This window comes from Thermobia domestica, chromosome 13 (genome assembly GCF_964235325.1).
Source record: "Thermobia domestica chromosome 13, izTheDome1.hap1.1, whole genome shotgun sequence".
Taxonomy (NCBI): Eukaryota; Metazoa; Arthropoda; class Insecta; order Zygentoma; family Lepismatidae; genus Thermobia; species Thermobia domestica.
In genome coordinates, this window is record NC_137466.1 from 79,300,124 (window position 1) to 79,313,617 (window position 13,494).

Sequence of the window (13,494 nt, forward strand, 5' to 3'; positions counted from 1 at the left end):
CCACTGTCTTCATTCCACCAATTCATCCATCATCATCCACACGTTTTGAGCCGTAATTGCCTAAAGAACATATGAGAAAGTCAAGTCCTTGACCTACTAATTAGAATTTGTTCCGCTACCATTAGACCACGGAGGCCGAAACCATGAACTGGCGTGTTCATAAGATTAGCGCAATTTGTAGTAATGTTCAATTAGCACGACAGATTCCAAATCATATTACATGTTCCTGTATTCTTTATAATTCGATGCTACAATAATAATAACAAAAAACAATGATGAAATAAATCACCCAGACCCCAGGATCGATGAAGTGTTCCTGGAACGATTCGTAACAAGTAAATAACAGAGCTATATGACGGAATGCGAGGCAGTAAATCAAAACAAAATCCACACATATCATTGTTGATCAAAAAATACCTCAAAAGTCCCCTGAATGAAAAATGTATAGATATCAGCTATCAAAAATGCCTCTTAACATCACATATAATAGAAGGGATTGTTGATATTAAGAAAATGAAAATATAAGGTTTCCTAAGAAACCAATAGTGCAAAATGAACATCGCTTTACTGTATGTCCTTGTACGCATCGAATAGCACGGAAACAAAGTCAACAGTTTCAGGCTTTAGAGCATTTCTCCATTCCTGAGTACTAAAAGCTCTTTCAGTAGACGCACTAGAAGCAGGGATGACGAGATACTGACGCGCTAATTTACACAATTTTGGTAATGTTTGTTCTTGTTGCTTCCACCACTGCAGTATATCTAGTTCTCTTACACATGATGACATGTTGAGGTAGATGTCTACTTCATCATCAAATTCACCAGAGACTGAATGTCTATCTTCCCAATCCATTAGTTTATTCTTCTTGGTAGGTTGTTCCAAGTTATGCTATCTAGCCTAAAGGAGACGATGGTGATGAGAAATAAATGAAATAATGGAATAAATAAAGTGGAAGGAAACAGGAGAACGCCGCGAACCCCCCACACGGTGTTTGTCCACCACAAAGTTCACTTGGCGAGAGCTCGGATCAAACCAGGGACCCCATACACCAGAGGTGAACGCTCAACCACTGAGCCACCGTTCCAGGAACACCTAATCGACCCTGGCGATTTGGTGATTTATTTGATCATTATATTTTGTTATATTTGTAGCATTATAGGTCTACTATAAACAATACATGAACATGTAACACCATTCGATATTTGCCTTGCTAATTGAACATTACTACAAATTGCACTGATCTTATGAGCACTCCAGTTCATGGTTTTGCCCTCCGTGGTCCAATGGTAGCGTACCAAATTCTACTTACTAGGTCAAGTACTTGACTTTATCATACGTTCTTTAGGTAACTACGGCTCAGGCTGTATGGATGATGATGGGATGAATTGGTGGAATGAAAACAGTGGGAGGAAGCGAGACCACCCCAGAAACTCCCACGCACACGATGTTTGTCCACAACAAAGCTCACATAGCATGAGTAGAGATTGATCCGACGACGTCTAGCACCAGATGTGAGTGTTTTTTCTACTGAGCCACTGTTCTCCCTCGTAGATCAAGCATCGGTTCACATTCTACGCAGACCGGCCATAATAACTAGCATTTCTCCATTTTATTCTGTACTTAGAAGGTAAATTCGGTACCACCAGATATGTCAACTCTGACACGAAGTCGTAGCACTTGTAGTAGTATTAGCAGTGGTCGTAGTAGTAATAAGTAGAAGTAGTAATAGTAGTAGTAGAAGTAGTAATAGTAATAGTATTACCAGTATATCGCAGTCTTGAATAAAGAGTCAGTTTCCCAAACACATTACGATTAACATAGGCTGACAGTAAGACCGTACAAACACGGCAAAAATAGAGGTAGTGGAGGACATTAAAAAAACAAATAGACTGACAACATTAATTTCCGAACCGTTTTTTAGAGTATCCGGGCCGAGCCGGGCCGGCCCGGCTCGGCCCGATATGTGCCCTGCCCGGTTAGGGCCCGGTCCAGTTTGATATTACTTGAAACGGGTCGGGCCGGGCACCGGGCCGAACCGGGCGCACTCGGCCCGTGCAGGGCTCTGGTGCACCTACGCTTACGACATGGGGTAGGCTATTTTTGGCATTATTGAATTTGATCAGTTGCTACATTTGCTACTGAAATGTTGACATGTTCTCCCTGAAATATATGCAAATATATATATATATATATATCTTTTGACCAAAAATCCGGCATTAGATACGTTAATTATATAAAAAGCTGGAAAACAGGAGCCCGTTCAGTGAGCTGCTTCCTGTATTTATCGCTAGTTTAGTCTGTTTTTAACAATATTATAACCATGGGACATAAAACTTGTGTTGCGTTCTTTAAGGTTTAAAGGTCTTAACATATTTCAGATTATATCGAGAGTCAAATTCATGGTGTATATTTCAAGTTGAAGTTTCCCTATCTATTCAAGAAACTTGTATTTCAGCCTATAAGGGCAAATATTTTTGCTAACTTCACCTCATTGCAGTTTATTTTATTAGAAATCATTGTTTAATTCTATTATAGAATTGTTCATAATATTTGTCATATTATCTTCGATATTTTCAATTATAAGTGTATTATTTTTTTCATTTCTTTATAAAACGAAATGTAATGCCATAGTGACATTTTGCACTATGCTCTCTGTTTCGTTAAGAACTAAAAATGAGTATTTTATATCTAAACGAAAAATAACATTAATTATATTTAGTTCCAGAAATAAAGATGTTGGAATCCAATGTCCACACACAAAACAACTTAAATCTATCTCCTTGACCGTAGCTAATTATGGACTACAATTGAAGAGAATTCAATTTATTTTTTTGAGCTGTAAACTTATGCATAGTTTTTATTAATAGTAAAATCTAGAACAGTTTAACGCTTGTAAAATCTTTCTTCATCTTGTTTGCTTGACAATATAAATAAATACTTGCAGAGTATTGAATCACACCTTAAACTGTAACCAAATGTTTCTTTTTACTAGATCCCTACCTGATCAATAAATAAATAAATAAATAAAGTGGTACTATGAAGATTCGAACGCGCGCCGCGTGGATGGAAATTCTGCACGGATCTAATGAGCTACGGAATAAGATATACAAGACATCTACTCTATAAATATATGGCAATAACACTAAGCTTCACGCTGTGAAAGGACGATGTTTATTTATTTATTTATTTATTTATTTGTTTATTTGTTTGTTTGTTTGTTTGTTTGTTTGTTTTACGATATTTCTAGTGACTTGTGTGAACTGCAAAGAGAGAGAGATCATGCAGTTATCGATTTGGTTAGGGATTGAACTTTTAAAACCTTAAAACATTTAATTAAATCGCGAGGTGGTATCAAGGAATGTGTGCCGATTTCATTCTCATAGTAAGGGGCAAAAGATACTATCCCGCGGAAAATATGCACTTTCTTATATGACAGAGAATACATAGATGAGTATAGAGTAAGATTAGGTTCAACTCTTAAATTTACCGTGCTCGTGGGTTTTCTCGGAGTTCTCCCGTTTCCTCCCACTTTCTTCATTCCACCATTTCACTCATCTCTCATCATCACCGTCTCCTTTAGCCTAACCGGCATAACCGTGGGACGTAAAACTTCAGAATTTCATTTCATTTTTTTTTCAACTCTTAAATTTGAGAATTGTTACAGAATATTAGTAAATGTTCCCTAGGACTTGAATATGTACTTCACTAAATTTAGTTAGTCCTACTTATTCAGCATTATGGGTACAAAGTTGCTAAAAATATATTATCAAAAATAACACTTGATATTTTGAAGGAAATTTAAATTTAGTCGTAAAAATAGAATAGGCACAAATTTTGAATGTTGTACTTAACGTTCACTAAGATAGCTTGTAACATTTAATAATATGGAAAAATTGAAATCTTTAAGTTTAACGTCCCACGATTATTCCGGTCAGGCTAAAGAAGACGGTGATAATGAGTAAAATGAAGAAAGTGGGAGGAAACGGGAGAACCCCGAGAAAACCCACGAGCACTGTGTTTGTCCACCACAAAGTCCACACGGCGCGAGCTGGGATCGAACCAGGGACCCCGAGCACCGGAGGTGAACGCTCTACCACTGAGCCACCGCTCTAACATCCCACGGTTATGCCCTTTAGGCTGAGAGAGACGGATAGTTGAGGCAAATGAATAATGATGGAAAAGTCAATGTAATGATAATGTGAAAGGAAACGAGAGTACCTCGAGAAAATCCACGGACACGATGTTGTCCACCACAAACTTTATTGGTCGGAGATCGAACCAGGGACCTCACGCACCAGAGGAAAGTGCTCTACCACTAAGCCATCGTGCCCTCCAGAACGAAACATTTGACATATTAAGTGTGCCAAGTAATGAAAATGACGTATAGCAAGTGCATTTGGATTGCATGCCACAGCACAATAATGTGTGCTACCCAAGTTTCATTTTGTCTGCCAGAAAAGGAAAGTAGGCAATGCGAAATATCTTCTTCGCGTCCAACCTGCGTTTCTGATGAGCATTCGACCTACTCTGACCTCTAGAATGTTTCTCTGACATTATATAAAATATTTATTAACTGCAAAGTTCAACCAGGATTGTCTCGAAAATCTTTTTCTGTCACCATAGAGCACTCGGGCGAACATATGACAATTCGTTGGCCATGGGTTCCATAAGCTGCCTCAGACTTTTAATTATAAGTAAGAGTATATGCAACCTTCCTTTAAGCTCTGTGACATCTGTTGCAATGGAGAACAAAGAGGAAGATTAATTTACTTCTCATCTCTTTACAGGTCTCACTCCAGATATACAGCAAGCTTTGTCTGCAATTGAAAGTGTTGCTGTAGTACATGAAATAATTCTTCAGGATCTGTCCAGAGAGAATATTAGTTCCGCCTCGTCGCAATCAAAGTGTTCTGGAAAGAATCTCCATTACCTAAAAGGATACATTGCTCATCGTTGGTCAGTCACTGGACTCATCACTTGGACAACCCACAAGAGAGGCATTAGTTCAACCATCAAATGCGAAAGGTTAGATCGAAAAATTATCAAGAGTTGGCTTACTTGTTACTACAGAAAATTGGCTATTTACTGTTCCGGTGTTTGAAGTAATTCTCACCGGTTTTCATTCGAACGAAGTTAGTCAGGAGTCAGGAGTGATTAAGACTTTGTGTAAGGTTTTATGTAAAAAGTACTCCCATTTGGATCTGACTATAATAAAAACATATGTTCGCACAAGCACATTCATTCGCTAAGGCACTTCAATATACAAGCCAAAGCCAAGAGAGTAATGCAGTATCACCAAAAAAAGAAGGCGCGGATGTGAGTAGCATCTTCGATTTCAAAGTAAAATAAAGTAAGTGTATTTTTATCCATTTTCATAAATTTCTATGTATACACAAAGCTCATAATTTAAAATGTTTCTCGATAATTTTTTTTCTGTTTATTGGTTTTCTGTAGTTATTTATTTCAGTTGAAAATCAGAATAACACTTCGGGACATCCCGTGGATAGAAAAAGTGGAACTGTTGCCCCACGCCAGTAAGCTTGAGGTGTAGCCATTGACGGTTAGCCACCATGGTGCTCGCCGTACACGCTTGATGCGATCTGCTGTAAATTGTCGAGCCAAGTGAATTTTGTGGTGGACAAACACCGTGTACGTGGGTTTCCTCGCGGTTGTCCCGTTTCCTCACACTTTCTTCATTCGACCATTTAATAATTCATTTCTCATCATCATCGGCTTCTTTAGCCTACACGGCATAATCGTGGGACGTAAAACTGAAAGATTTCATTGCTGTAAATTGTTTGGACCACCTTCCTACCATATCTTCATTCATGATGTCCGGTCCATACACTTCACACAAACTCCCTGTGTATCTCTGGCGCTGACATAACGGCGCTCACGCCAGGTTTTGGCTACGTGTTCCTCTTAGAGACCTGCACGGGTCGGGCTTAGGTGGATCGACTCTGTTATTTCTTTAGGCCGGGCTGGGCTTGGACGGGCCGACACTAATTTATCTTCAGGTTGGGCCGGGCTGGGGCCGATTAATTGCAATTCTTTAATAATTATTGACTTTCGTTAAACGATAATTGGAAAAAGCCAAACGTTGAAGAAGTGTGCCTGTGAAAAATGTTACAAAGTGAAACTTTTAAAATTTATCGGGCCCGGGCCGGGCTTGGGGCAAGAATTTTAAAATCTTATCGGTCCGGTCCGGGCCGGGCTTTGGCCGAAAATCTTGAAACTTTTGGGCTGGATTGGGCTCGGGCCAAAAAATTCGGCCCGTGCAGGTCTCTAATTCCTCTGACCATTCGTGCCATATTGCGGCACTTTCGAAACGTACTTTCTGGATGCACTTCATACATCAGTTGATAAAGCACTTCAAGCTGAACAAAATGACATGCTTGAGGATTAACTCCTGCGCAGCTTTTGAGAAAAACAAATTTTTATGTGGTAGAAAGTATGTCGTTAGTTACCAATCTGATATATTTATGTGATCATTTACGTGATTCTTACAACAACCTATAATCATAATGTCAGAACGTGTAATAATAGTTTGTAATCACTACGATATTTACATTTAAAATTTAAAATATATAATTAAAATTCATTCTTTTTCATTTTTTAAATATACATATCAAAATATGTGACCGATATAAATAAAATACCAAATTTTCTACATTTTTCAAATTTTTCGATTGATTGTCTTGTATTTAAGGTAAAAATGACATGTCTACCTCTACTTTGTGAGAAGTTAATTTGTTTAAAGATTACCCTGCAAATTCTGACAATGGCCACATTGATGATGTTGCATCTCCTAAATCAGCAACTTATTCTTTGGGACTTTCTTGCAAGCGATATCTCGGAAGTAGTACTACTAGTGTTGCTCACCAGATTTGACGAGACGAGACATAAGGTTATTTTGTCTTGTCTCGTAAGAAGTCTCGTCTCAATTCTTGGGAAGCTTCTTCTCGTCTCGTTTCGGAAAATTTATCGCTCATCCCGTACATAGACTTCCGATTATCCGGCCTAATGTGCTGGAAGGACAGGCTGGATAATAAAAAAGTCGGATAGGCAGGAATTCTATAATTACTCACTTCTTACTCCACCTTCCAATATAAACATTAAGAACATTGTGTTAATACACAATCGAGGAAATGTCATTTTACTTCTACTTGTATACTTGTGGTACAGATGTAATGTAGCACACGCAGCGACTACAATCGTATTGCAGAACTGAAGGAACATTTATTTATATCAGGCAGTACACAGCACAAAAATATTTAATCATACTAGGAAGGAGAAAGAAACGTACATATACAATAAGCTAAACCAGCGATGGATATATATATATATATATATATATATATATATATATATATATATATATATATATATATATATATATATATATATATATATATACCACGGATGGAAATAAGCAACAAAATTTTACTAGCCCACATCCTACAATAGAAATCATTTACTTACCTTCGGTATGATACTCGCCCGCACCGAAGAACCACTCGCCCCGGGTGAGTGGGCGAGTGGTTATTTGCATCCTTGATATATACATATACGTATATACAGAGGCGGATCCAAGGGGGGTTATGGCCTCCCTTGACGCCCAGATATACACTGGATAAAATGGGCTTCAATCCTGCTTTACACTGGATAAAACTGCAAACTATGGTTTAGCCCCTCCCTTGATCACATCCTGGATCCGCCACTGTATATATATATAATTTTTCGACGATTGCTCCTTCTCGTCTCGTCTTGCAATTCTCGTCTCGAGCACAACACTAACAATAAGTACTACATATATTAGAAAAAAAGTCTCATTTTGTTTTTATTTATGCCTACGTTGACCCCTAAAACGCCTAACTTGTCTATACTAACGCCAACAGGCAACTGAAAGTTCCAGAGGGGCTGAAGGTCAAAGTTCCATGGGGGCGCAGACCCCTTGTCATCCTCTAACTACGAGGCTGGCCAATGGGCTAGAAAAATCAAAGATGGCACAGATATGCGACGCCGTTAAAGGAAATACAATACTAAGTAACCGTTGCTAAGACCCCTTGCTAACAATAGTGAGAAAATAATGTTGAACAGACACCATAACTACGTTCTTTTACTGAAATTAAAATTAAGTTTCTGTTTTTAATCGTTAAGATAAACAAGTGAGCTGGAGAAGGTGGTGTGAGTGAGAGTGTGTGTCTATGTACACAGGGGGCAAGGAATTGATTACTTTCATCTTAAAAGTGTCTCAAAGGTGCCCTGAGATGCTGGCGGTACTTCAATCTACAGTCTCAAGGATTAAATGTTCAATTTTCCATCCTTCCGCTTTCCTGGCTCGATTTCTCATTTGAGCCTCAGTTTCTCTTCCTTAATCGAATAGAGAAGAGAGGAGGAAGAGTTTCTCGTCAGTAACAGCCAACCTTACTCCTCTCCTAATGAATTACCCTACAGCTATAATGTGAAATAGCAAACAGCCTCATTCGCGGCCTCCCGCAGTGTTTATAAGTCTCCCTCTGATTGTCGCTTTTATGAATACTCTCTCTATACTTTTATACAGAATTGAATATTGGTCGCTGGAATCGGGATACCTGGATTTAACTGGAAAATACTTCCAATTATTACTGTAAGGAAAGTAATTTCACTTTTCAATATAGGATCAAAGGCGGTTAATTCAAGTATGGTAATAATTAAAGTTTTATTAAATTATTAAGAATACGTATAACTTCCTGGTTTCACCGCCCACAGAACACCGACAAAATCTTCATTAGTTGGGTATAAATACATCCATATATTTAATATCTTATGTTTATGCTCCGAGGTTAAAGCAGGCCGTATCCACAGCGGGCCGCCCCCTAAAATTTTCACGGTTAGGCTTGCAAATGAACTATAATATGGTTGGATTGGGCCCTCCTAACTTCTTCCGTCCGCCCCCTACATTTTGGGGCTGGCTACGGGCTGAGCTAAAGGAAACGGTGGTGATGATCATGAACAAAATGATGGAATGAAGAAAGTGAAAGGAAACGGAAAAACCCGGAGAAAACCTACGCACACGATATTTGTCCACTACAAAGCCCACCGCACACGAGAGATGAGTGATCTACTAATCAACCACTGCCTTCCCAGTTGTGTAATGTGTAGTAAGCATATCGACTTCAGCTAAAACCGTTATATTGGAATTCAAGACCGAAGTGCGTTATCTATTAATTCAATTAGCCTCCCCAGTTGCCTCACAGCGAAAATTTTCTACCTGACCTTCATTCGAATCGAACCCGAGACCACGAGTACTAAAGATACGCATTCGAGAGTATACTAGAATAACAGTGTAGTCATCCTATACCGTAGAAGTTTCGGATTTAAACTTATGTGCTTAAACTTTCACAATGGATTTGCAGCAGGAATTTTTTTGTGACCAAACCAGATTTAAAATTGGTGGTTTTCATTTTCGATATGAGTTTCTTGTTTTCCTTATTCTGGTAGTCAAATCGCTAGTAGAATCTATTAGACATGAAATTATGCTTCTTTTCGTATTTTTCAAGTCTATTTTTTCATAGGTTTTAGTTTATCAGACGAGAAACTATATTCAACGCCATCGAAAAGTGGATATAATGTACGAATATGGAGATCAAAAAAGCTTCATATTGTCATAGAACAAAAGACTGGATTGGATTGGATTGGATTGGATTGGATTGGATTGGATTGGATTGGATTGGATTGGATTGGATTGGATTGGATTGGAGTTTAGCATCCCATTACTAGAAGTACAGATTATTCGAAATACCGAACTTGTTGTGTATACCCCCGAATTCCACTTTTCGTCCTCAATATTGGTTTAAAACAGGGTGGATTGATTTAAATCAGTCTGATTTAAATCACGATTTAAATCAAGATTTAAATCACTTGATTTTTTTAATAAAAATCGTTGATTTAAATCGAATTCCGAAATAAATTAATTTAAAGTGAAAATAAGTAAAATCCCGTTTCTGTTTTATTTCGATTATGGAAATTAATAATCATAATACAATGAGACTCAAATGTACGTTTTAGTATGAAAACAAATGTCATGCAGAGAATGATTAGGGAAAATCCCGTTTTGAACAGGTAACTGAGCAATCCTGCTTTCTTCTTTTCGTAACATTGGGTTTGGGTTTTAAGATCGTTAACTATTCCAACGGGGAAATCACTATCGACATTTAAGACGAAAATTCTTTTTTGTGCGTGTCTGTTTGTTTGTTCCTAGATAATAGGGTGTATTTAGAGGGGTCCTATCCTCTCTCCATTTTTGTTTCTTGTTTTATAACTTTAGGCGAAATTTATGTATTTCATGCTGCAAGCTAGTTCTGAGTTTTTAAAAATAGGCCCCTGAAAAATATAAGTAACTTTTGTGAAAAAAGTGTCATTTTGATAAATGTTGCTGTACTTTTTCCTTAATGCTTAACCTTTTAAATTATATAATTAAATTATTATATTTAAATTAAATTATAATATTTAAATTAAATTATATTTTTAGGTGATAGGGTAGAATCGTCATTATATGATTAAAAAAGTACCAATAAGGCTTTTTACTTCGTTTTCTTCAAGACTGGAGGCATTCTAGAACACGTTACATATGCTTTCACGCCTTTCTGCGTTGAGGCATAGTGTGTGATGACGTCAAATTTAAAAAATGATTTTTTTGTTATGCGTATTATTATTATTATTTTGCATTTTGCGGGTTATATTTTGCATTCAAATGACTGAAATTTTGCACACTTGTTCAGTGCACCCCTTAATAATTTTCAGATGTTTTCAGATCTTTGTGTGGAAACAGCGGGGTTCAGAGGCAAAAATGTTTTTTTAAAAAAACAATATTTTTAACAAAAACAGCTTTTTTCGTGATTTTCCCGTCTCAGATGGAGACATATGAATGGTACCGTTTCAAAGGCAGTTCTATTCTGAAGAAAATGATGTACGTACTATGCTCCTAGGATAAATAGGGATGTCGCAGGGAACTGTTATCTGAGATCCTGTTTTATACGGGAATCTGGGGTATTTGGGGAATATTATCTTTCGCGGACTTACTTTTGCACCTACAAGATTGAAATTTTGCACATTTACTCAGTGCATCCCTCAGTACTTTTCAGATTTGTTTCAGAGCTCTGCCTTAAAACAGGGGGAGGGGTCCACAGTGTTTTTTTTTAAAGATATTTTTAACAGAAAATTCCTTTTTTCGTGATTTACCCGCCCCAGATACATGATGGAGACATTTGAAGGGACCCGTTTGAAAATTTGTTTTATTCTGAAGAGAATAATGTACAAATCATGATCCTAGGATAAATAGGGATGTCTGAGGAAATTTTTATATTACGTCCGGGTCATCGCGGGAATGTTCTTAGCTCATTGTTAAATAATTTCCTCACCCTTACTACTCAAGATAGAAGCTTGAAATTTTGTACATACATTCACTACACCTCTTAGTATTTCCCAGTTGATTTTGAGATCTGTGCGTTAACACAGGGGAATCCAGAGGGGATTAATTTTTTTTTAAAAAAGTAAAAAATGCCGATTACTCTCAAAATTTCCTGCTTTAGGGATATGATAGGGAAATGTGAATATTACCGTTTCAAAAACTGTTCTATTCTAAAGAGAGTGATGTATGTACCATGATCCTAGGGTAAATAGGGATGATGCTGTAGCTGCTTGCCTGGAAGTCTATAACTTACGTTTAAAAAGAGCCATAATTTAAAAGGGTTAAGAAACATTGTTTGGGATTGATATAGGTTAACGATTGGGGATAATTCAAAATTCAACCCCAATACTTTCACTTAAATGGCATAATTAGCATTTAATACTAATTCCTAATGCTTTTTCTTCAGTTCGCGACTTCCATTATACGAGGAGAAAGATTTGATTTAAATAAAAAAAAATCGATTTAAATCAAAAAAATCAACAAAAATGATTTTTTTTAAAAATCATGATTTTTTTCCACCCTGGTTTAAAACTTATCTATATTTGTAGACATGTGGAAACTGATTTTTTTTCCTGAACGCTAAAAATTAAAAACATATAATACAGGGCTTTTATTTCCAAGCAAGAAAAAACAAGACTACAAAATCGACAGATCATGGAGAGGCTAATAAACATAATTCTTTGTCTCTTAAAAGGAGGCCGCCCATTGAGAGGTCATACTGAGAATAAAGAAGCATACGACAGAGTGTTATTTCTAGATGTACTTGATTTAGTTTCCAAACATGACCCCGTTTTGAAGGAACATAGAACTAACGGGCAGAAAAATTGCAGTTACTAAAGAACATAAATTCAGAATGATATAATCCGTAGGTTGAAAAATGTAAGGAAGTTGAAATGTCATTACTTGCTACAAACGTGTGCATTATCGCTGATGAAACGGGTAATTGTGGTCATCATGAACAGATGTCTATAGTTTTTCGATTTTTTGATGCCAATAAACAGTTACTTGTTGAGCATTTATTGCTTCTTCGCAAGTTATCTTGTGTAGATTCACAAACAATTTTAATAAGTTAGTACTAGTCAGAGTTGGCGTGGGTCAATGAAAACTTGACCCACGACCCACTGGCCCACCACTCACCGTGACCCACGACCCACTGACCCACCACCGACCGTGACCCACTGTGATCCACCGTGACCCACGACCCACCGTGACCCACTCTGACCCACCACCCACCGTGACTCACTGTGACCCACCGTGACCCACCACCCACCATGAACCACTCTCATCCACTATGATCTATTCTGACTCACCAAAATCCATCATCAACTCTGAACACGATCCACGGCCTCTTTTGAACTGACTAAAGAGTTTACACTTGTAATAAAACAAGACTGAAATTGTCACTAATCTGAGTTTGAATTTCTAGTCAATCGCTCAAGCACCACTCTGTTACAATAACGGAGGATCTGACCTTTACGATATAAAATGGTAAAGTGTTTGTCAGTGAGGAAATTGAAACAGTTCGAGGTGGGGGGAAATTAGTGTTTGCTTAAAATATACTTGTACTAAGAGAGTATTCTTGCAAGTGTTAATTTCTGAACACATTCCACAAGAAACTTCTATTCGCAATAAAATACCCCTGTACAATATGGAAAAGGATATGGTTTCTCAGTTCACAGTATTTTTCTCACAAAAGACTTGAAAAATCAGTTGTTCATAGGGTATAAAGGTACCCTATGTGAGAGCATCTCCATAAAGTATTCTCATAATTGTAATTTGTGTAATCACTAAAACACCACGTTAAACTTAAGTTACAAATATCCATAATTGCAATTATTATGAATATTCATTCAAAAGTAGTTTACCTAAAGCAAAGAAGAGAGTTACTGAAAAGTAGGTACAAAGTTGAATAACACAAATAAGCCATTAGTAATACAAGTATACATTTTCCATAACTCGTAATTTTCCACCTTAAAACAAATCTGAAATCGGATTTATTTCCTGTTGGTAACTTTTTCGTGGTAAATCATCCGCAGCGGAAT

The 13,494-nt window shown here is 37.3% G+C and overlaps 1 long non-coding RNA gene across 1 annotated transcript in view; it reads left to right on the top strand.

Moving 5' to 3' along the window:
* Positions 1-4,793: 4,793 nt before the first annotated feature.
* The window catches only part of LOC145669223 (uncharacterized), a 31,476-nt gene continuing 22,775 nt past the window's right edge, over positions 4,794-13,494 (top strand). The window contains exon 1 of the long non-coding RNA XR_014128169.1: positions 4,794-5,350. This is a non-coding gene — a long non-coding RNA (uncharacterized LOC145669223). The remainder of the gene's footprint in view (positions 5,351-13,494) is intronic.